General features: G+C 39.8%; 1 protein-coding gene across 1 annotated transcript in view; it reads left to right on the top strand.

The window, feature by feature from the left end:
• The window catches only part of LRP1B (LDL receptor related protein 1B), a 1143506-nt gene that overhangs the window by 649910 nt on the left and 467343 nt on the right, over positions 1-26253 (top strand). The window lies entirely within an intron of this gene.

The raw sequence follows: 26253 nt of genomic DNA, 5'->3' as shown, positions 1-26253 counted from the left end.
TACAAGGTTATTTTTTTTGAATAGAAGTTATCTTTCTATGCTACATAGAAAATCTGTTTTTGAAATGTGATATTGAAATAAATATGTTGTATATTGTACATGATATTAGGGAAGAATCATTTTGTTCAGGTTTCTTTATTTTAAAAAATCTAGTAGCATGACAAAGCTGTTGGACACATTTCTTTTTATCTTAGGTAAAGTATGACAGCTATTTTACTAGTATACTGTGATTCTTAAGCCTTAGAGCAGCGGTCCCCAAACTACGGCCCGCGGGCCGGATGCGGCCCGCTGAGGCCATTTGCCCGGCCCGCAGCAGCGTACGAGATTTTACAATCTATATACTAAGTTCCCGAATCTCCCCTCCACTCTGCTGCTGAGCGTCTGGCGGCGGCAAGGAAGAGGAGGAAAGCCAGGGGGCGGGGAGGAAAGCACCCTATGGCAGAGCAGCAACAGTTCCTCTCCCTAAAGGCGAGAAAGAAATCGGCCAATTGCTTTCCTCCCCGCCCCCTGGCTTTCCGCCTCCTCCTCCTCCAGACACTCAGCTGCAGACCGTCTTGGTCCCTCCAGTGCCGCTTTTTTTGCTTTTTTGTTTTGCACCGGAGAGGTTTGCGCGCGTTTGGGCACTTTTGCATTGGGGGGGGGGCTGCTGTGGAGAGGGAGAGAGAGAGAGAGAGAAAGAGGGAGAGATAGAAAGGGAGTGAGAGAGAGAAATAAAGCAAGAAAGAGAGGGGCAGAGACAGCGGGAGAGTACTGCTATTTTGCTTCTTCACTGCCCCACGGGGAGCCTGGAAGCCCTGCAAGAGCGTCTGGAGGGGACAGTAAACAAGCCATCAGGACCCCCGCGCACTAACTTGTTAACGGCCGGATCGCGGGGAGGGGAGCTTTTCCCCGGCCAGGCGACGGCGAGGCCTTTTCGATGCTTGCCCGCCGCCCAGGCCCCGCGCTTGGAGCCGGGGGCGACAGGCCTAACCTCGGCTTACTTGGCCCCGGTGTGGCCAAAGCGCGGGGAGAAGTAGGCGGCAGCAGTGGCTTCAGGCCCGCCTCCAAGCTGAGCTTCCTTTGGCTTCCTTCGAGGCAAAGTTGAAAAGCTCACCTGCCACCTCGGAGGAAGCCAAAGGAAGCTCAGCTCAACGAGGACCGGCTGTTGGTCTCTTGAAGCTGCCGCCGCCACCGCCCACTGCAGAGATCCCTTCGCCCGAACGGAGGTGGAGGCGGCGGGCTCAAGGGACCAAGAGCCGGTCTTTCTCGGTGCTGAATAGTTGCAGCTTCTGAGGCTGCCTCCGCCTCCAGGCGAAGGGATCTCCTCGGTGGGCGGCATCGGAGGCTGCAGCAACGCAGCTCCGAAAAGGACCGGCTGTTGGTCCCTTGAAGCTGCCGCCACCGCTGCCACCCACTGCGGAGATCTCTTCGCCCGAATGGAGGTGGCAGCGGCGGCAGCTTCAAGGGACCAACAGCCGGTCCTTTTCGGAGCTGCGTTGCTGCAGCCTCCGATGCCGCCCACCGAGGAGATCCCTTCGCCTGGAGGCGGGGGCAGCCTCAGAGGCTGCAACTATTCAGCGCCAAGAAAGACCGGCTCTTGGTCCCTTGAGTCCGCCACCGCCGCCTCCGTTCGGGCGAAGGGATCTCTGCAGTGGGCGGCGGCGGCAGCTTCAAGAGACCAACAGCCGGTCCTCGTTGAGCTGAGCTTCCTTTGGCTTCCTTCGAGGCGGCAGGTGAGCTTTGCAGTTTTGCCTCGAAGAAAGCCAAAGGAAGTTCAGCTTGGGGGCGGGCCTGAAGCCACCGCCGCCGCCTACTCTGCCCCGCACTTAGTCTGCACCGGGCAGCTCTGGCGGGCGCGGGGCAGCAGGGCAAGCCGCGAAGGTGGTGCAGCCAAACGTGGGTCGAGCGGGAGGGCACTGAGCAGTTGCGTGGGGTGGCGGTGGGGCGGTTGGCTGCAAGGCACTGGCGCCGGCGGCAGCTTGATGTGTTGCAGGACGCCGCACATTGCTGGCGCTGCGCTGGGCATGGGGCTGGCACCTCTGTCCCGGCCCAGCCAGTGGGCCAGTGCCAGTCCGTGCCCATGCCCAGTGCAGCGCCAGCAATGTACTGCGACCCGACATCGGTGCCACCGTCTTGGAGCTTCTGCTTGCAGCTGACTGCCCCACGGTGTGTTGCAGGGCAGGAAAAAAAAGGAGGAAGGAAGATAGAAGAAAAGGAGAGAGAGAGAGAAAGAAAGCAATAGAGAGAGGGAGAGAAAACAAGTGAGAGGGGGAGGGAATGTGAGAGAGAAAAAGAAAAATGAGAAAATGATGGAGGGAAAGAATGAGGGAGAGGGAAACAAAACAAATGAGAAAGAAGGAAAATAAGGGAGAGGGAAAGAAGAAGAAATGGAGGGAAAAGGAAGGAAGGAAAGGAAGAAGGAAGGAAGGAAGAAGAAATGGAGGGAACAAGGAAGGAAGGAAGAATGAAATGAATGGAGGGGCAGAGGAAGGAAGGACTTTTGGGGGGGGGGATGTAAATTTTTTTAAATTTTTCTCTCAACATACATTCAAACAATACAATGTACCATCTAATTTTCCCTGAATAAAATGCAGTATTTTGTCAGTAACTAATATCAATCATCAAAAAAGTTGCAATTTTTTTTTCTAATGTTGTCATCCAGGTACATACTTTTCTTTTAATTAAATTCCCTCCTTAATGTTCCTTCAAAAAGTACAACACCAATTATATTTCTAACTTATTAACCATTATGCCAAAGTGCTTCCTTCTTTCTTTATATATTTTTCTATAAATATTTTTATACATTTTTCTATAAACCAAGAAAACCTTGTATAGCCAATCAGATGTTAACAAAAGAAAATTAAAAACAAAACATAAACATGTATGAATTTCAGACTTCTCCCCCCCCCTCTAAATAGTACATTCCCATTTTGTTTTTTTACGTTAAAACAAGGTATGTGCAGTGTGCATAGGGATTTGTTCATAGTTTTTTTTATAGTCCGGCCCTCCAACAGTCTGAGGGACAGTGAACTGGCCCCCTGTGTAAAAAGTTTGGGGACCCCTGCCTTAGAGGAACAAGTGGGGGAGAAAACAAATGCATTTTTAAACTCAGTTCATGGTTAGTTGTTATATATAAGAGATTCTATCTGGTGTACATTTACTTAATAATAAGCACCAGTGAAATTGGTGGATCTATTTGCAGATGTTTCCAACTGTGTACAACTATAAAGGTTGGTAAGAGGTGCATCTTACCTTCATTTCGGAAGTCCACAACTAATATTTATTTCTATTCTTATTGCTGCTGTGTTGTTTACAACTGCTTGCAATGTTCTTAATACAATAGAAAAGAAGAAAGTTGTCTTCCTAACTATGATTTTGGGGGGGAAAGGGAGACATTATTTTGGACATGAGCAATAGTGATTTACGTTAATTTAAGCAATGAAAACATTCAACCTTCATGGTTTGGCAAAGTCTTGCTTAAGTTTTTTATATTTTCTTTATCCCCTCTTATTTTCCCCAGAAGAATGACTTGAGCAATGAGAGAGCCACTAGGCTAAATTCACCTGGCTAGTTTTCATGGCTAAGGCAAGACTCAATCTCACAGTCTCCTGATTTCTAGCCTGGTGTTTAAATCAATAGATCACTAATTCTAAATGAACTGCCACTAAATGAACTGCCACTAATTCTTATGGGAGATCCTGCTATAAAGTATTATTTAGATATGCCGCCATAACTGATTTTGATTTAGAATAATCTAAAATTTCAGAAAGCAGTAGAATTGGAAAAATAATTACTTGGTTCCTCTGTTATTTCATTTTGATATGAAATATACAAAATAGATATAGCACTTGAAGAGAGGGAGCTACAAAGCAGATCTGTTAAATTAGTGTTTCTCAACCTTAGCAACTTTAAGATACAGTGGGGAAAAAGTATTTAGTCAGACACCAATTGTGCAAGTTCTCCCACTTAAAAAGATGAGAGAGGCCTGTAATTGACACCATAGGTAGACCTCAACCATGAGAGACAACATGAGAAAACACATCCAGAAAATCACATTGTCTGATTTTTAACTAATTTCTTTGCAAATTATGGTGGAAAATAAGTATTTGGTCACCTACAAACAAGCAAGATTTCTGGCTCTCACAGACCTGTAACTTCTTCTATAAGAGGTTCCTCTGTCTTCCACTCATTACCTATAGTAATGGCACCTGTTTGAATTTGCTGTCAGTATAAAAGACACCTGTCCAGAACCTCAAACCATCACACTCCAAACTCCATTACGGTGAAGACCAAAGAGCTGTTGAAGGATACCAGAAACAAAATTGTAGTCCTGCACCAGGCTGGTAAGACTGAATCTGCAATAGGCAAGCAGCTTGGTGTGAAGAAATCAACTCTGGGAGTAATTATTAGAAAATTGAAGACATACAAGACCACTGATTTTCTCCCTTGATCTGGGACTACACGCAAGATCTCATCCCGTGGGGTCAAAATGATCACAAGAACGGTGAGCAAAAATCCCAGACCCACAAGGGGGAACCTGCAGAGAGCTGGGACCAACGTAACAAAGGCTACCATCAGTAACACATTATGCCACCAGGGACTAAAGATTCTGCAGTGCCAGACGTGCCCCCCTGCTAAAGCCAATACATGTCCGGGCCCATCTGAAGTTTGATAGAGAGCATTTGGATGATCCAGAAGAGTATTGGGAGAGTGTCATATGGTCAGATGAAACCAAAGTAGAACTGTTTGGAGGAGGAAGAATGTTGAGTTGCATCCAAATAACAACTCTTCGGAGAGGGGCGGCATACAAATCTAAATAATAAAATAAATAAATAAATAAATTCATACTGTGAAGCATGAGGCTGGCAACATCATGTTTTGAGGCAGTTTCTCCACAAAGGGAGCAGGATGACTGATCTGTGTATATATATATAAGAATAAATGGGGCCATGTATTGTGAGATTTTGAGTGCAAACCACCTTCCATCAGCAAGGGCATTGAAGATGAAATGTGGCTGGATCTTTCAGCATGACAATGATCCCAAATACACTGCCAGGGCAATGAAGGAGTGGCTTCGTAAGAAGCATTTTAAGATCCTGGAGTGGCCTAGCCAAACTCCAGATCTCAACCTTATAAAAAACTTTTGGAAGGAGTTGAAAGTCCGTGTTGCCCAGCGACAGCCCCAAAACATCACTGCTCTTGAGAAGATCTGCATGGAGGAATGGGCCAACATAGCAGCAACAGTGTGTGCCCACCTTGTGAGGACTTACAGAAAATGTTTGACCTCTGTCATTGCCAACAAAGGATATACAGTATAACAAAATATTGAGATGAACTTTCGTTAGTGACCAAATACTTATTTTCCACCATAATTTGGAAATAAATTCATTAAAAATCAGACAATGTGATTTTCTGGATGTGTTTTCTCATGTTGTCTCTCATGGTTGAGGTCTACCTATGATGTCAATTACAGGTCTCTCTCATCTTTTTAAATGGGAGAACTTGCATAATTGGTGTCTGACTAAATACTCCCTCCCCCCACTGTATGTGGACTTCAATTCCCAGAATTCTCCATTGCGCATGGTGGGCTAGGGAATTCTAGGAATTGAAGTCCACACATATTCAACTTGCTGAGGTTGAGAAACATTGTGTTAAGTCATCGTTTGACCTGCTGATTTTCTCCAGATAAACAGAAAATAGAATTTTGTTTTCCTTCCCTGCCTTCCATCCCATACTTCAGACCAAAACCCAGAATATTTACTGCCAATTGTTCAAAATACAAAGGCCACTTTATATGTCAATTGAATTTTCCTCTGTTTAAATAAGTGTCTTTCAAACTTGATAAATTTAAGATGAATGAACTTCAACTCTCAGAATTCTCTACCAAGCCCACTTCCTAGAGAATTTGGGGAGTTGAAGTCCACATAACCTAGAGCTATCTAGTTTGAAAGGCAATGATGTAAATGAAGTAGTTTTGTATTAAGTTGTCACATGAAACTCCTGTTGGGAGCATCCGAATCTTTCTGAAAAGTATTTCCATACTTCAGGTTTTATAGGGTTATTGTGCTTTTGTACAGCCAGTAGTCAGAGGAAAATTATCATGACCCTTTTTTTGCTTATCACCCAGTAAAGAACTAATGGGATTACACTGTAAGAGATAAGGGAGAAAATTCATCGCCAACTTTTGTTTAGGGAAGACTAAGACTTAATGAATGAACAAACAGTATTAAAATAATCATCCCAATCTATTAGAGTATCAGTTAAAAAAAATTGTACTGGCATTAAAAAAAATACCTAATAGATAATTAGACAGGTATGCATATTCTTTTTAAAAATGGGAAGGTTTGAAAAGGGGCAATGTTGTTTCATTATCTGATCACCCTGATAACTACCAGCTACATATGTTAATAATGATTAGTTTACTACATTAAATATGAACAGGTGCTTAATGAAAGAGGTGAGGATATTGAAGTAGCTATTTCATCTATGTTTACATTGTTTTGTAATGTGGTTGTAGCAGCTGTATGCCATAAGAATGCCTTTAATAAACAGCAAAATATTTACTGGAGAAACAGCTTGTTATCCATATGTGGACTTTTGTCACTCTTTTTAAACCTCTGATTAAATATTAAGATAAATCATCACAATAGGCTTAGCTGTGACAAGAACAGCTTGTGTGCAAACCATGCAAAGGAAGCTGTATAATATGATTTTCGAGCAGAACAACAGATGGTAAACTCGACTTGATCTGACTGGAGTGATGTTCCTAAAGAAATTAGTATAAGTTATATTTAAGATGATTTGTTTAGTAATTCCCTTAACAAAGAACAACAATTTTCAAATCATCCACCAGCTTTTTCAAATTCTTTTGCTTACAAGATGCATTTGGATTTTGTTTGATGCATTCTAAATGATTCATCTCTCAAAGGATGTTGAAGTGTTCCCTTTTTTTTTTGGGTAAGCAAACTTTTGCTGGTATAATTTAAGAAAATACTCTGTCTGTAAATATAAGAAAAATGTGATGCGGAACAATTTAAGGAAAAAAAATGTTCACTTCATGGAACATTTATCTTAATCTTTTTTCCTATGCTTCCAATATTTCTTGTGTATAAAAATGCAGTATTTTAAAATTAATATGTACATGGTTTCAAAGATTCAAAGAAAACAGACACTTAGTTTTACGTTGAATACTATCTCAAATAATAATAACAGAGTACAGGGCTGATGAATAAATGATGAATACTAGATAAATGGTCAAAGCAATGGAAACTGCAGTTTAATGTTTCCAAATGTAAAATAATGCACTTGGGGAAAAGGAATCCTCAATCTGAGTATTGTATTGGCAGTTCTGTGTTAGCAAATACTTCAGAAGAAAAGGATTTAGGGGTAGTGATTTCTGACAGTCTCAAAATGGGTGAACAGTGCAGTCAGGCGGTAGGGAAAGCAAGTAGGATGCTTGGCTGCATAGCTAGAGGTATAACAAGCAGGAAGAGGGAGATTATGATCCCGCTATATAGAATGCTGGTGAGACCACATTTGGAATACTGTGTTCAGTTCTGGAGACCTCACCTACAAAAAGATATTGACAAAATTGAACGGGTCCAAAGACCGGCTACAAGAATGGTGGAAGGTCTTAAGCATAAAACGTATCAGGAAAGACTTAATGAACTCAATCTGTATAGTCTGGAGGACCGAAGGAAAAGGGGGGACATGATCGAAACATTTAAATATGTTAAAGGGTTAAATAAGGTCCAGGAGAGAAGTGTTTTTAATAGGAAAGTGAACACAAGAACAAGGGGACACAATCTGAAGTTAGTTGGGGGAAAGATCAAAAGCAACATGAGAAAATATTATTTTACTGAAAGAGTAGTAGATCATTGGAACAAACTTCCAGCAGACATGGTAGATAAATCCACAGTTACTGAATATAAACATGCCTGGGATAAACATATATCCATCCTAAGATAAAATACAGAAAATAGTATAAGGGCAGACTAGATGGACCAGAAGGTCTTTTTCTGCCGTCAGACTTCTATGTTTCTATGAAAATTTAGTAATCTGTGGTCGAGTACATGCTCTTAACACTGTCAGTGGTTTTGCAGGTCCTGGATCATCTACATGTCTTGCAATCACACAATGTCAGCTTTAACTTCTGGACCAATTGATTCCAATTCAGCTGTAGTTCATTAACAAATACACTAAATCTAATTTTCCAGTGGAATTTTGCAAGGCAAATTTGCAAAGAAATTTCATTTCACCTGTCCTCTGGCTTCTCAACACTTCTGACAGAGATTAAGCCATTGAACTGAAAATGTTCCACACCATAATTTTTATTGCACGCTTAATAAATTGAATAATGACCATTCACTCAAAACACTGCAAATAAATGTTCTTTTTTTTAAAAAAAAAACACCAGCCAGTAAATCAATAGGATGGGAGGTTGGGGAAAAGAATAGAATACTGAAGATTGTGATGTTGAGGATAAATTGAGATCAAGTTCAAAAATTATTCTGATGGTGTGACAGAATTATTTTAAAGCAATATTGCAAGGCATATAATGCCTTAGTTATCCCAAGGCATCTTCCTGTGGTATTATTATATCATGAGAAATTTCAAATGAATAAAGGACAAAGTATGATGTAATATGTTTTGTGTACAATAACGGAAGCAATACTGACTATGTGGGGGGGGGGGGCAAGGAACCTTACGCAATATGGATCATAATCTGATTGTCCTAGGGTCAACGTAATGGAAATATTCCAGTCATCTGTAAGAAATCAGACTTTACTTTTAAATCTTATATTTTTGCATAATATTGTCATTCCCTTATTTTATTTGCCTGAAAAGAAATTCATTTCAAAATAAAAGAGAGGATGGCAGCAAATGATACACAACTGACAATATGAGCTTTGTTTGGCAATAAAAAGATGGGAATTATGTCCTGCCTTAGCCATGAAAGCTTTGGGTCAGACACACTGTCTCAGCCCATCCTCCCACAAAGGGTGGTTAGTGTGGGGAAAATAGGAGGAAGAAGGTGTGGTGGATATGTTCACTGCCTAGAGTTATTTGTAAATATAATAAATGTGGGATACAAGTGAAATAAATAAATAAATAAATATATATATATATATATACACACACACACACACACACACACACACACACACATATATATATATATATATATATGTATATATATATATATCTCATTTGCAACAGATAACAGGAAAATCTGGGACGCTAGTCAGAAGGTTATAAACCTCCCAGTCTGATGTCATTTCTTTGACAAATTTACTCACGGTAGTCCAAAATCATTTTTCATCTGAAAACAGAAGCCCGAATCAAATATCCAGAGGAATAGGAAAGTTTTTTCGCACCCAAGTTATGTCTTCCATTATGAACGTTGTCTTCCATGCTCGGTTTTCACATCAGTTTGTCTTATATACTGCCAGGGGTGGCCAAATGTCCCTTAGAGACATTCAATGCCTAGACTCCCATCTATAGAGATATTCATGTCTGACTCTCATTCTTCTGATTCTCACATCTAATATAGGGTCCTCACTGTACCCATCATCCTCTGACTCAGACACTATCAAAACTGGGGTTTCCACAGTCTCTGATAGTACCACAGGTTCCCCTGGTTCTAACTCCCCTTCACTCTCACTCTCAGACTCAGCTGGTAAAAGCACTGGCCTAGATACTCAAATGGACCCAGCTCATCCTCGTCAAAATCTGTGACCAGCTGAGCTAGACATGGACCACTCACAACACCAATCAGCCAACCAACCAACCAACAAATAATAGCGTAGCGCAGAATAGAATAGAATAGAACAGAACAGAACATAATTCTTTATTGGCCAAGTGTGATTGTGAATTTGTCATTGGTGCACATGTTCTCAGTGTACCTAAAGGAAAAGATACAATCATGAGGTACAACACTTAATGATTGTCATAGGGGTCAAATAAACAATCAGGAAACAATCTATATTAATAAAAATTGTAAGGATACAAGCAACAATTTAGTCATACAGTCGTAAGTGGGAGGAGATGGGTGATAGGAACAATGAGAAGACTAATAGTAATTAGTAATGCAGCCTTAGTTTGATAGTGGTGATGGAATTATTTGTTTGGCAGAGTGATGGTGGTCAGGGAAAAATTGTTCTTGTCTTGGTCTGCAGTGCTCTATAGCAGTGTTTCCCAACCTTGGCAACTTGAAGATATTTGGACTTCAATTTCCAGAATTCTGGGAGTTGAAGTCCAGATATCTTCAAGTTGCCAAGGTTGGGAAACACTGCTCTTTAGCATTGTTTTGAGGGTAGGAGTTGAAATAGAGAAAATATACAAAATTGCTATATATACATAAACTTCCCTGAAGTACTTAACCCTCCTGTTCTGTTTAAGAAAAGTAACAAATCTTCTGTCCCCGGGTCACCCTGACCCGGACCGAAAACTCTTCATTTGCAGTGCTTATGTTTGGTCAATTTGAATACTTTTTTCACTTGGAAAGTAGTCTGAACATTTCTGCACACAATGATATGAAAATTGAACTGAAGAAATTAATCCTTATTGGTTTATTTTGCACATAAATATGCCTCCCCCCCCCGTTTTTGTGAATTTTCTTTAGGTTTATTGATAATTATGCCTGCAAAATACATTCTATTTTACTAAAGTTGGTATGGGATTGGTAGCTTGAACATTTCTGGACATAATGATATGAAAATTGAACTGGAAAAATTGATGCATATTGGTTTATTTTGTTGATGAAATGCACGCCCCCCTGTTTTTTTTTAAATAGTCTTCACTTTATGGATAGTTTTGCTAGCAAAATACATTCTATTTTACTAAAGTTGGTGTGGGATTGGTAGCTTGAACATTTCTGAACATAATGATATGAAAATTGAACTGGAAAAATTGATGCATATTGGTTTATTTTGCACATAAATGTATGCCTCCCCCCATGTTCAATTATTTCAATTTACAGTGATCCCTCGATTTGCGCGTTCTCGATTAGCGCGAAACGCTGCAACGCGGTTTTTCAAAAAATATTAATTAAAAAATAAGTCCGCGTTTTTTTTCCTACACCACGGTTTTTCCTGCCCGATGACGTCATACTGAGGGAGAGAAGGGAAGGAGGGAAGGAAGGAGGGAGGGAGAGAAGGGAAGGAGGGAGGGTTGCCATTGCCATTGCCGCCAGCGCTGCCCCAAGAAAGCCGGTGAGAGGAAGGAAGGAGGGAAGGAGGGAGGGAGAGAAGGGAAGGAGGGAAGGAGGGAGGGTTGCCATTGCCATTGCCGCCAGCGCTGCCCCAAGAAAGCCGGTGAGAGGAAGGAAGGAGGGAAGGAGGGAGGGAGAGAAGGGAAGGAGGGAAGGAGGGAGGGTTGCCATTGCCATTGCCGCCAGCGCTGCCCTGTGGGTAGCGGCGAGGAGCCCGGAAAAATCACCATTGCATTGCCAGCCTCCGAACTTGCGTCGCTCCACCTTCTGCGCATGTGCGGCCATGGAACAAAGGGCGCGCATGCGCAGATGGTGTTTTTACTTCCGCATCCAGTATAACGCGGAAATCGGTTAGCGCGGGAGGTCTTGGAACGTAACCCCCGCGCTAACCGAGGGATCACTATATATAAAAATCATGCTGTTAATTTCAAACTTACATACTTTTTTTTAGTAAAATGGATTTGTTTCATAAAATTAGTTCTCTGGCTACAATGTGGTTGATTTTCAAAAGGATATTCCAAATATTTCTAGACAAATATGTATAAACAGTGACAATAATGGCACATAGCAAGGCCGGGGGGGTGGGGGGTGGCCCTTTTGTGGCAAAAATAAACCAATAAGAACCATTTTTTTCAGTTCATTTATATTTTTCTTATATTCAGAAATGTTCAATTTAGTATATCAAACCTTTTGGGGGGAAATTCCTTAGGGATTTGTAGCCTTAAAAAATAGAAATTGACACGAAATTAAAAAAGGATGGGGGGAGGGGCTTTTTGATCAAAATAAAAATATAAGTCTCAATTTTTCCAGTTCAATTTTCATATCATTATGTTCATAAATGTTCAAACTAGTTTTCCAGTTGAAAAAGTTTTCAAAAAGATCAAATTCAAGTACCTAAAAAAATTATTTTTGGTCCGGTCATATACGAACAGAAACAGACTCGAAGTTATGATTTTTTTTTGCCCAGAAAACAATTAGCCACCACCCCAAAAATATTTTTTGATGATCAGCATTGTTAAATTGAGTAAATGAATGCCTAAGATTTTAAATAATATTTTGGATTTGGAGCATAAAAAAATAAAAAGTGAAAATGGTTGCAAGCAGCCGAGGGGGGGGGGGAGGCCTTATTTCTGATATTAAAAAACCAATAAGAATCATTTTTTTCAGTTCCTTTATATTTTTCTTATATTCAGAAATGTTCAAGCTACCAATCCCACACCAACTTTAGTAAAATAGAATACATTTTGCAAGCAAAACTATCCATAAATTGAAAAAAATTTCACAAAAACGGGGGGGCGTGCATTATATCCGCAAAATAAACCAATAAGATTTACTTTTTTCATTTCAATTTCCATATCATTGTGTGCAGAAATGTTCAGACTACTTTCCAAGTGAAAAAAGCTTTCAAAAAGACCAAACATAAGCACTGCAAATGAAGAGTTTTCGGTCCGGGTCAGGGTGACCCGGGAACAGAAGATTTGTAACTTTTTTTGCCCAGCAAAAACTAAGCCCCCCACCCCCCCAAAAAAATTCTCATAGAGAGAACCCCTGAAATGATGAAAAGTCATGAAATTTCAAGTTTCAGATATGCAGGGAAATTTTTTTACAGGGACTCAAACTTGGCTTCGGGTCGCATACGACCCGAACAGAACAGCATTAACTTGGAGTCACCTCTCAAATGTCTCTCTTCTAGTTTCAAGTTCCGTCCCAGGACGTATGTATTTAGAAATAAATAATTTCTTAGAGGGAAGCCTACTACAGCTAATGATCGAAGCCGTTTTTTTTTTTTGAAAAAGCATCTGAAAGTGCATGATAAACCCTGCCTCTTGAAAAGGAAAATTAAAAACCAATAAGAAAGTAGTCTATGGACATACAGCAAATACATTAATGCAGAGCGGTGCTGAAGTGTGGAAAAACATCTGAGTCAACCCTTGAAAAATCTTGAAATCAGCCAATGTATAAATATTTCTTCCTGTGCATGAAATGATTTTATCGAATTACACGTCTATACCATTTGAAGCCGTACTGTAGCAATGAAGGGTAGGGGTTTTTTTTGTTGTTGTTGTATTTGTTTTTTTTCTCCAACTTTGAAGTGAAAATTTATTCTCCAGACTCCTTGGCATGAAGACTTTTCACACTACTTTTTATCATTAGCTTTTCCAGCAATGACTATCTCGATTCCTGTATACAGTTGTGGGAAAATTCTGTTAGGTAGATGGGAGATGGGCTGCTGGCTGTTGGAAGAGATAAAGTGAAAGATGAGAAGGTAAGGGAAAGAAAGAAAGAAAGAAGAAAGAAAGAAAGAAAGAAAGGCAAAATGGTTGATATTGATAGGGAAGTAGTAACAGTGATATTACAGGTATTACTAAATGTGCATTACACCCTGTACAAATTTGCTACCTGAACCATATGTAACAGCTGCAGTTAAATAATTGTCTCCTAGTCGCTCAGGATGATGTTTGAGCAATATTGAAGAGAAAATGAAAATTGTGCAGAAATAAAATGTTTTCTGAAATAGTGTAAGTCTCCTTGGTTAAGCTTTTGGATTAATTATGACATTTTGAAAGGCCATTAGTAGTTGTTCTTTTTTTTAAAAAATTAAAAAAAGGCAGTCCAGTGATTCATACGTGTGTTTAATATTTTTATAGTAGTCATCTAAAATATTTTATTTCTTTTAAGGTTTTTTTGCCTTAGAATTTATTGTCAGAGTATTGCATAGAAATCAATTTTTTAGCTTCTATTCTTTATAAGAATAAAATTACATTTAATAACAGTGACATCTATTTTTACTGAATTTATCATGGATAAATTACTGTGTATCATTTTTGTGCAATGCATTGGAGTAATTGTTCTCATCTATTCCCATCAACAAGAAGCTTGTTACCTATTGTTTCATGTATTAGCTTTTGAGCTATTTTCTTATACATTAAGATAATTGAGTTCTGTTCATTTCATGCTAAAGCAATTGTTGAGAAAACAGATATTTGTTAGATTTTCCTATATTAATTTCTGATGCAATATGGAGGCTCAAAAACAGATAAAGCTCCTAGTGATTAACCTTCCAACGTCATAACTTTAACATCAGACTTCCTTAAGCTATTTCAATCCTATTTAAAAATAAGTTTTGGTAACTGAGCAAAGGATGCCACCCATAACCTATTAATGGCTTACAAATGCAATATAATGAATTGATAAATAATTACTTACACAATATTTCCCCACAGCATATGTACAAATAGCATTTGTCTTTAAGGGCATTCTTTCAAGTTAAAAGATATTCCTTTCAAGTAAATACAGTGGTACCTCAAGATACGAACTTAATTGGTGCCGGGAGGAGGTTCGTAAGGTGAAAAGTTCGTAAGATGAAACATTGTTTCCCATAGGAATCAATGGAAAAGCAATTAATGCGTGCAAGCCCAAAACTCAGAAACCGGGAAGCCGGCCGCCACCACCAAAGGAGGCTTGAGCCTCCCTTTGCCCCACGCTGCTTTGCCCTGCCTGTTGTCCTGGGTGAAGTGCTGGGGGGAGGGAGTCAGGAAGGTCCTCCTGCTCCCCTCCCCAGCCAAAAACACAAAGACAGGCAGGGCGGAGCAGCGTGGAGCAAAGGGAGGCTGAAACCGCCGGCGGCTTCAGCTTCCCATTGCTCCGCGGGAGCGGCAGACCGCCTTTGTATTTTTGGCTGGGGGGGGAAGCAGGAGGCGCAGGATCGGGCCGGCGGCGGGCGCGCCGCGAGGTAGCAGGTCAGCATCCTGGGCGGCTGGGCGGCGGGCGAGGAGGCGTGGCCGAGCGGACCTGGCTCCGGCTAGACCTCCAGCGAGAATGGGGCGGGCAGTGGGCGCGGCGGCAGCGGTAGCGGCGAGGGTGCATCCGATTCGGGGCTGGCGGCCCCCGACGCAGTGGGGAACATCGGCGCGGGAGGCAGGAGAGGACCGGGCGACTGGAGCAGTAGCGCGGCTTCTTTTTGCCTGGGAGGGAAGGTGAAATGCCGGCGGCTCTAGCAGCTGCTACGAGCAGCATTTCACCTTCCCTCCCAGGCAAAAAGATGCCGGGGAGAGGGGCACGCCTTCCACCTGGGAAGTCCGGCCCCATCATCCCAGAATGCCGGCAACTTTTTGCCTGGGAGATAAAGTGAAATGCCGCTCGTAGCAGCTGCTACGAGCGGCATTTCACCTTCCCTCCCAGGCAAAAAGATGCCGGGGAGAGGGGCACGCCTTCCGCCTGGGAAGTCCGGCCCCATCATCCCAGAATGCTGGCAACTTTTTGCCTGGGAGGCATTTCACCTTCCCTCCCAGGCAAAAAGATGCCGGCATTCTGGGATGATGGGGCCGGACTTCCCAGGCGGAAGGCGTGCCCCTCTCCCCGGCATCTTTTTGCCTGGGAGGGAAGGTGAAATGCCGCTCGTAGCAGCTGCTATGAGCGGCATTTCACAGCCGGGCTGGGGGGCTTCCCAGCAACCTCCCGAACCCCGAACTTCCGGGTTCGGGGTTGGGGGGTGCTGGCAAGCCCCCCAGGCCGGCTGCGACCTTTTAAAACACCCGCGCTGCTTCGCTGCTGTCTCCTGAAGCCGAACGCTAAAGCCGAACTTCCGCGTTCGGCTTCGGGAGACAGCTGCGAAGCGGCGCGGGTGTTTAAAAGGTCGCAGCCGGCCTGGGGGGCTTGCCACCACCACCCCAAACCCGGGGTTCAGCAAAATTTTGCCTCTTCTTACGAACTTTGTTCGAGTTACGAACCGGCGTTCGGGAGGCTTCTGGGAAGCCCCGCCGCCCGGCTGTTACCTTTTAAAACAGCCGCGCGGCTTCCCAGCAGTCTCCGAATGCCGGTTCGTAACTCGAAAAAAGTTCGTAAGAAGAGGCACGAGTCGTTCGTAAGACGAGGGCTTCGTATCTTGAGGTACCACTGTATGAGCTTTGACACTTTATTGTAGGCATATACTGTACTGTGATTTTTTTTTAAGTTTGTAGGACTATTGAATCAGTTCTGTGATAAATCAGTGTGCATTTATTGTTGTAAATATACACAGTAGGAATCAGAAACATAATGAATCATGCATGACCCAAGTATGCCTTTATTTATTTACATGATTTATATGGCTGCCCACCTCTCAGCAGTGACTCTGACCTGTATACGAGGATTAAACCACTAACCATGGCATACATGGCACCCAAGGATAAAGCAGTGACCCCATTCATACAAAAACACATCACTAGCAACAGAGTTTATCTAACTTCCTGGCCCAAATATCTGGGCAAACAGCCAAGTGTTTGGTGTCTTGTGAAAAATGAGGTGTGGATGCTATCTATTGGACAGAAAGGATTGTAAGAAGGTCCTATAAAATGATATTTGCCAATGGCGGCAATGAGAAAATTAACAGCCTGTATACTTTAAAGCAAGCATAGCTTACCTATATAGCACATAGGATAAAATGAGGCAAACTCAGATAAAGTGGTAGTATTTGATGTAAATATAGTAAGCAGAAGCAGTTTTATTGTTTATAAATAATTAGATGTGATCACAAGTCAGGTACAATGGGATGGAACCTAGAACTTACTGCTTTACTTCTTTTTTTCCCCAAAATGACAATCATTTTACATAATGACAAATGGCAGTGCAATATCCCAATAGCCGCTCAGAGTCCATTTTGGAGTGAGATCATCCAAGGACATGGGGTGAGGTATCATCAGTACGCTGATGATACCCAGCTTTACATCTCCACCCCATGCCCAGTCAACGAAGCGGTGGAAGTGATGTGCCGGTGCCTGGAGGCTGTTGGGGCCTGGATGGGTGTCAACAGACTCAAACTCAACCCGGATAAGACGGAGTGGCTGTGGGTTTTGCCTCCCAAGGACAATTCCATCTGTCCATCCATTACCCTGGGGGGGGGGAATTATTGACCCCCTCGGAGAGGGTCCGCAACTTGGGCGTCCTCCTCGATCCACAGCTCACATTAGAGAACCATCTTTCAGCTGTGGCGAGGGGGGCGTTTGCCCAGGTTCACCTGGTGCACCAGTTGCGGCCCTATCTGGACCGGGACTCATTGCTCACAGTCACTCATGCCCTCATCACCTCGAGCTTCGACTACTGTAATGCTCTCTACATGGGGCTACCTTTGAAAAGTGTTCGGAAACTTCAGATCGTGCAGAATGCAGCTGCAAGAGCAGTCATGGGCTTACCTAGGTATGCCCATGTTTCACCATCACTCCGCAGTCTGCATTGGCTGCCGATCAATTTCCGGTCACAATTCAAAGTGTTGGTTATGACCTTTAAAGCCCTTCATGGCACTGGACCAGAATATCTCTGAGACCGCCTCCTGCCGCACGAATCCCAGCAACCGATGAGTGGGCCTTCTCCGGGTCCCGTCAACTAAACAATGTCGGTTGGCGGGCCCCAGGGGAAGAGCCTTCTCTGTGGTGGCACCGACTCTGGAACCAACTCCCCCCAGAGATTAGAACTGCCCCTACTCTCCCTGCCTTCCGTAAACTCCTTAAAACCCACCTCTGCCGTCAGGCATGGGGGAATTGAAACACCTCCCCCGGGCATGTTTAATTTATGCATGGTATGTTTGTGTGTGCGTCTGTTAGTATATGGAGTTCTTTTAAATCTTGTATAAATTTTAAAGTTATCTGGATTATTTATGATTTGTTCTATCTTGTTGTGAGCCGCCCCGAGTCTTCGGAGAGGGGCGGCATACAAATCTAAATAATAAATAAATAAATAAATAAATAAATAAATAAATAAATAAATAAAATGCAATAAATAAATAAATAAATATCAATATCAATATTCACACTTGGAATTTTACAGTTATTACAATTATTTCTCAAGATATAATGAGTTTAGATTTATAATTTTAATTAGTCACAATTAGTACAAGTGCACTAGAGTGCCTTCCGTCCCCTGTCCTATTGCTCTCCTATATCTCCTATACCTTTCTTCTATTCCTATATCTCTTCTTCTATTCTTTCATTGATACGTTCTATTACTTTATCTTCTTTTCTATTATTTCTTAGATATATTTTACTATGAGTATCTCCTCTATAACCTTCATCATGTATTTTATTATGTGTATATAGATGTATACCCACTAAACCCCTCATTGTGTATTGGACAAAATAAATAAATAAAATAAATAATAAAATAAAATAAATAATGATATACTGTAATATGTTAATGATTTTTATATTTTATAACAATTGTAAATTCTGTTCATTTACTCTTATTTTATTTTCCATCATTTCTTTTCCTGCTGGTTGTTTTTTTCCCATGTGTGTGATATTTTATTTTTAAATTATTTGAAATATTCCTTCTTGTTGTTGTTTTAAAAAATAACATCATTTTATAAAAAAGAACTGGAGCATCTATATGACCAGAATTTAAGTACAATATCTTTAGTTTAGATACTGAATGCATTTATTCATGAAGATTTTTTAATGAAGTCTAACTCTGCATATTCATATGTTAAATTGGCTCTATAATTATGGCAATGGTATAAATAATATATTTTTATGAACATTTTTACTATTAGCAAGAATTTCCTTTTCAATTTAATTATGAAAGTACAAATATGAAAAATTTATATGATAGGTATATTAGAATGCCCCAAATCTATGTTTGGTGGTATAAAATTAAATATATGAAATAGTTCTCACTTTCTAGGAGATGAGCATATATAACTTAGAATTTTTATATTATTTTTAAATGCATATGTATTTTCAGAAAATCTTATTCATCTGTGATTTTTAAGAATATATTTATTTATTTTATTTGTTTATTTAGTCAAAACATGTACTAGAGAGTAGGTATGATATAGACACTTAAAAAAAGCAAAGTAGGTACAGGTAAATTAGGCAATAGGACAGTAGACAGGGATGGTAGGCACAATGGCGTGCTTATGCATGCCCCTTATAGACCAGTTAGGAATGCGGTAAGGTTGATTGTAGAAAGTCTAAGGTTAATGTTTTTGGGGTTTGGGGAAGAAACCACAGAGTCAGGTAATGCATTCCAGGCATTGAACACTCTGTTGCTGAAGTATTTTCTGCAGTCGAGTTTCGAGTGAATATATTGTGTGCCCCTGTATTGTTGCAGTTGAAGCTGAAGAAATCTTTGACAGGTAGGACATTGTGGCAGATCATTTTATGAACTACATTTAGATCAGATCAAATATATTTTTGCATTGCAGGTTATAGGATAAATTTTTTCTGTAACCAAATTATTTATTTCAGAGTAGATTGTTAGTTTCTAGGAGGAGGGTAATGGATTGATTTATGATTGATTCCATGACTTTGCAGGTGATGCAACATAAAGTCTGTAATTTTCAACATTGCTTGGATCTCTTTTTTTGAAAATAGGGATAACTGTGGCTAGTGACCATATGTTGGGTAAGAGGTTAGTCCTGAAATATTTTTCAAAAATTATGCTTAGAGATTCAGAGATTCCAATGGATAGAAATGGTTTTAGATTGCATAGTGCTTTTTCAACATTATCTTCTTTGAAATCGATTTATGTCAAATCATTCCAGTTGTTTGTGATACAACTAAGAAACATTGGGTATGAGCCATTGCTGTTTACAAAGACTGAGCTGAAGAAGGTGTTAAAGTGGTTAGCTGTAACGGTATTATATGGAAACTAATGTTATATGTCTTCAAAATAAGGAACTATTTGTTTCTATGTATGTGGGTATGATACTAGTGTAGAAATATCCAAAAGAAGGAAAGCAAAATTAGTTAAAATATGGGGAGGGGATGTCATCTTTTGAATTAACTTTGTTTCCAATTAATTTCTAATAAAGAATAAGTTGTAATAAAGAAAAAGAAATGACGCAAAACTATTGTTGTTCAAAAAATATTATAGATATATTGGAAAATCAGTCTACAAAATATATTAACAGAAATGAAAAATCAAATACTCACCTTAATCTATTTTGTATAATAATGTATTGTCTGTTTCATTTCATGAGATCTGTAATTGCTTTCCTTTTGATTCTCTTAATCTAATAACCAATGTTAATAATGCACTTGGGGAAAAGGAATCCTCAATCTGAGTATTGTATTGGCAGTTCTGTGTTAGCAAAAACTTCAGAAGAGAAGGATTTAGGGGTAGTGTTTTCTGACAGTCTCAAAATGGGTGAGCAGTGTGGTTGGGCGGTAGGAAAAGCAAGTAGGATGCTTGGCTGCATAGCTAGAGGTATAACAAGCAGGAAGAGGGAGATTGTGATCCCTCTATATAGAGCACTGGTGAGACCACATTTGGAGTACTGTGTTCAGTTCTGGAGACCTCACCTACGAAAAGATATTGACAAAATTGAACGGGTCCAAAGACGGGCTACAAGAATGGTGGAAGGTCTTAAGCATAAAACGTATCAGGAAAGACTTAATGAACTCAATCTGTATAGTCTGGAGGACAGAAGGAAAAGGGGGGAAATGATCGAAACATTTAAATATGTTAAAGGGTTAAATAAGGCTCAGGAGGGAAGTGTTTTTAATAGGAAAGTGAACACAAGAACAAGGGGACACAATCTGAAGTTAGTTGGGGGAAAGATTAATTAATTAATTAATTAATTAATTAATTAATTAATTAATTAATTGGATTTGTATGCCGCCCCTCTCCGAAGACTGGGGCGGCTAACAACAATATAAAAAGACAATGTAAACAAATCTAATATTAAAAATAATCTTAAAAACCCCAATTTAAGAACCACTCATACATACAAGCATACCATGTATAAATTCTATAAGCCTAGGGGGAAGGGAAATTTCAATTCCCCCATGCCTGACGACAGAGGTGGGTTCAAAAGCAACATGAGAAAATATTATTTTACTGAAAGAGTAGTAGATCCTTGGAACAAACTTCCAGTAGACGTGGTTGGTAAATCCACAGTAACTGAATTTAAACATGCCTAGGATAAACATATATCCATCCTAAGATAAAAATACAGGAAATAGTATAAGGGCAGACTAGATGGATCATGAGGTCTTTTTCTGCCGTCAGTTTTCTATGTTTCTAAATGATTCTTGTGTTTCTAGACACAAAATTAGAGCTGCCGCCACCAGTCCTTATATTGTTCTATATTGCAAGTTACTATTATTCTCACTTTGGTGCAGATATATTACTTCTCATTTGACACTTAGGTTTACCTTGTTACATATTTGAAAAAAAGTGATTTTATAGGGAATAATTGTGAAGAAATAATAGGTTATGAAGTAATATCCAATAAATTGTAACAGAAGACTAGAACAAGAATTATAATGTCTATCCATGTTTTATGAATTTTAGTTTGTTTTAATAATTAAATAACTTGGATTGTATTGCTTCCAAGTTGTTTTTGCAAATACAAGCCTGTGAGCTGTGTACAATTTTGGCAATGGTCTTGGATTGGAATACAGGTAGTCCTTGACTTACAACAGTTCATTTAGTGACCATTTTAAGTTATAATAGCATTGGAAAAAAGGCACTTATGACAGCTTTTCACACTTATAACCATTGTAGTATCTCCATAGTCACATGATCAAAATTTAGACGCTTGGCAATTGACTCATATTTATGAGTTTTGCAGTGTTCCGGGGTCATGTGATCACCATTTTGTGACCTTCAGATAAGCAAGGTCAATGGGAAAGCCAAATTCATCTACCAAATATCTCACTGAGCAACATAAATTCATGGTGCTCAATTGTGATTGTAAATCAAGATTAGCTGTATTCCAGTCTTGAGATTGGAGAAACAATTCCTAAAAATTGTGGCCACACATTCCTGGGCAGACTCCAAAATACATAAAATCAGAGTTCTAGGAACTCTGAGAGAAGTAACAACCAAGCATTTGTACACTTTAACGTGCTTTATTTTATGACGATTAATCTGCCAAGGACATTTCATTACATGCTTAGAGAAGACCATGGTTTTGTTCTTATAAAAATTGACAGTGTTTTTTTTTTCTCAAATAGCAATAAGGGGCCGAGCAAGATTCAAAAATTAAAAGGAAATAATTTTGAATTCATCCCAAGTTTGAATTTAATTTAGCTCACTAGCTTATCCCAGAGCAGTCCTTCCAAATATCCCTTTAAATCAGAAATAGGTCACTTGTTATTTTCCAGATACTTTGTACTTCCAACTATAAAAGCCTGAGTCTAAAACATTTTCAGGGTATCCATGCATTGTATATCTGATATTCAAATGAATGTCATAATATTGGAGGGGTACTCTAGTACCAATATAACTTGGTATTCTAGTATTTATGATTAAATTCACAATATGAAATTCATTTGTAATAAACTTTATATGCTTCTTCAACTGCCAGTATGGATGTTTGTATAGCTTTTATAAAATCAAACTTGATTATATTTAATTTAGTCTTGAGCTCAGATTATTTTATATGATAGTTGTATTCTCATCTGAACCCTGAAAATCTTGATAATAAGAATGGTAGTGATGATGAATTGAACGTAACATTATTAAAAGTAAATCAGCAAATACATAAGATTATTTCCAACGATAATATAGTATTTCTGAATTTCTAAAAGATAGATTTACAAGTCATTTGCCAACTGGATATATTTAAAGTCCACCAGATTACTAATAAACCTACTGGTACATTTCATCTGAAAATAGAACAATTCTAACAGCAAGAAAATGGAGAACAGTTTGTTCACAGCAAACTTGCTTAAGACTTTCTTTGATACTTTCAGTTCCTCAGTTGGATTTATAAAGAAGTGGCAAAATAACTTCCGTATATTGCAGAGTAAGTTAATTCAGTGCATTATCATTAATAAAGGAAACTATGAATAATAAGTTCAGAATCTACAAAGCACCATGCTTTAGCAAGTTTTCAGATCACCTTCAGAATCATGAAATAGATCCAAAAAAGATTGACTTGTTTACCCATCAGATTTCCAGGTTCTGTTAATGGCATTATTAATTATTAAGAGTTGGGATCTTGAATTTTAAAGGAATATCTTCCCCGCTATGAACTTGTCCAAATATTATTGCCAATATAGGGAACCCTCCTGAATATCCTTAGACTTGGGAAAGATACTTAAATGGGGAAACAAGAAAGCATTTTATCTTTTGTGAGCCCTGCTTTTGGAATTTTCTGTCTACTACTTCTACTAGAAGTCTACTAACTCACTCACTTACTGATTGATTGATTGATTGATTGATTGATTGATTGAGTGATTGATTGATTGTGCCATGTAACAATTATAAGTAAAAGCAGATAACTGAGTAGAGGGTGGACTACAAGACATTCTTCCAACTCTGTCATTCTGAGTATCTTTTGTTAGCAAACCACTGTGCATATTTCAGAGCAACAATTTCCTAAAATAATGTTTTAAAAATACTTTAAAACTTGAACTAAATTTTCATCTGATATTAATCTGCTATTTTATTTCAGAAATAATGCCAACAACTAATAATTTTATTTGATCCTCACATCTCTGTGAGACCGAGTTTACTTTCTTCCATTTTAATTTGTTGTTACAGTATTTTCAATTGTGTCAGAAAGTTTTATAACAGTTTAGGAAGAAACAGAAGCTCCTTTGACTGTATAGCCAATATCACCAAAAAAGTGTGCAAGAAGTATTGTAATTATCATCATCGTACTCTCAGCAATTGTCTAGAGCCATTTAAAATGCAAATAGAGAAATGTATGAAGGAAATCTGCTTAGAAATTACTAATAAGCATTTTTGTTATACAAACTTGAGAAGACATGCATAAGCTGCTGTGAAAGTCAGGGATAATCAGAGAACTGGCTAACAATAAGAGTTTTCAATACTAAGATTAAGAAGTCCCAAAAGAGCTAAATCATCTGTTATACATAAATGTAAGACTTATTTTGTAAACGCAGAAAATTAATGTAGTCAATTAATCTGAGCATCACAATGACTTGAAAATGAAAACAGTATACTCATACTAACCTTCATCCATTTATATATTTGAGATTATTTTTTAAGCGCTATTTTATTTATTGTATAACTCCCACCCACAACCCCACAGAGTTTAATTTGTTTCATTTATCCACCCATAGTCTTTGACATGATTTTGGTATGTTTGTATGTATGTATGTATGTATGTATGTATGTATGTATGTATGTGAGGGAGGGAGGGTCACAACCTAAAAAATGTTTGAAAATTAGTGTGAATAATTTCCAGCTTAATTTGTACCCATCTTATTTCCAGTATATAACAAGATCAGAGAAAGCACCCATGCCGCTCACACACAGCAACCATCAAAAGCTTATAGTTTATGTAACATACAGCAACCATCAAAAGCAAAAACTGGGAAAAAAATGAGACCAAAGCAGGAAGAAAAAAGAGAGAAGTGAACAACTGTCAACAATTTACATTTTCTGTATTGACAATCTCTACATCTTTCGAAGGCACCAAACTTTTTAAAGATACTGTAAACTAATTAGCATGGGCAGCCGCAAAGGGAGGGGAATTTCCTCTTTTAATACATTTTCACAATACAGTGTTCCCTCGATTTTCGCGGGTTCGAACTTCGCGAAAAGTCTATACCACGGTTTTTCAAAAATATTAATTAAAAAATACTTTGCGGGTTTTTTCCCTATACCATGGTTTTTCCTGCCCGATGACGTCATATATGTCATTGCCAAACTTTCATCTGCCTTTAATAATTTTTTTTAATAAACTTTAATAAATAAACATGGTGAGTAATGATCTAAATGGTTGCTAAGGGAATGGGAAATTGCACTTTAGGGTTTTAAAGTGTTAAGGGAAGGCTTGTGATACTGTTCATAGCCAAAAATGGTGTATTTACTTCCGCATCTCTACTTCGTGGAAATTCGACTTTCACGGGCGGTCTCAGAACGCATCCCCCGCGAAAATTGAGGGAACACTGTATAAGAACTCTCAGACAGTGACGGCAATATTCCAAAATTAAATTCTAGTCATATGTTACTGCCCCTTCTCCCCAGTCTTTCAGAACCTATTTTGAAGGTGCACAGAAAACTGAGAAGAAAAGATGAGAAGATGGTGTCTTTGAGCTATTAGACAGAGAACATTTTCACATGTAACATTATTAGCAGCCAGGCAGCATAAAAGATCTCGCTTTGGTGCTTCAGCTGGATATACAGTAATACCTCATGATACGAACTTAATTGGTGCAAGGAGGAGGTTCGTAAGACGAAAGGATCGTAAGACAAAACATTGTTTCCCATAGGAAACAATGTAAAGTCAATTAATCCGTGCAACCAAACCCCCCCCCCCCGCAAAAAAACGGCTTTCGGCGACTGCTGGGAAGCCACGCAGCTGTTTTAAAAGGTGACAGCCGGCCTGGGGGGCTTCCCAGCACCCCCCCGAACCCGGGTTCGGGGTTCGGGGGGGTGCTGGCAAGCCCCCCAGGCCGGCTGCGACCTTTTAAAACAGCCGCGCCGCTTCCCAGCTGTCTCCTGAAGCCGAACACGGAAGTTCGGCTTTGGCGTTCGGCTTCGGGAGACAGCTGGGAAGCGGCGCGGCTGTTTTAAAAGGTGACAGCCAGGCTGGGGGGCTTCCCAGCAACCTCCCGAACCGAACCCAGGGTTCAGAAAAATTTTGCCTCTTCTTACGAACTTTGTTCGAGTTACGAACCGGCGTTCGGGAGGCTTCTGGGAAGCCCCGACGTCCGGCTGTCACCTTTTAAAACAGCCGGGCGGCTTCCCAGCAGTCTCCGAATGCCGGTTCGTAACTCGAAAAAAGTTCGTAAGAAGAGGCAAAATTTTTCTGAACCCCGGGTTCGTATCACGAGTTGTTCGTAAGATGAGGGGTTCGTATCTTGAGGTACCACTGTATCTACTTTTTGAACTTGTTTTATTTTCTGACTTCTGAAATTGTTCAGTCTTCTGGAGTCAGCTCCAGTGCTCGCAATTCACGCATGCTTAATAAATATTTACCATCATACTTTTATATAATCTATTCATAGCTATCCATATGATGTACAAGCTTAGTATAAACAGTATGTGCGTTCCTTTTTTATGGAATATACAAAAAACAAAGAAATGGTCAACAGGCATATATTAGCTTCTCTGGAAGGAGTCTAAATAACTTTGAACATACTGAGAAAAAGTGTATTTTTTTA

Source organism: Erythrolamprus reginae, chromosome 1, assembly GCF_031021105.1.
Source record: "Erythrolamprus reginae isolate rEryReg1 chromosome 1, rEryReg1.hap1, whole genome shotgun sequence".
Classification (NCBI taxonomy): domain Eukaryota; kingdom Metazoa; phylum Chordata; class Lepidosauria; order Squamata; family Dipsadidae; genus Erythrolamprus; species Erythrolamprus reginae.
This window is presented reverse-complemented; position numbering and strand designations above follow the sequence as displayed.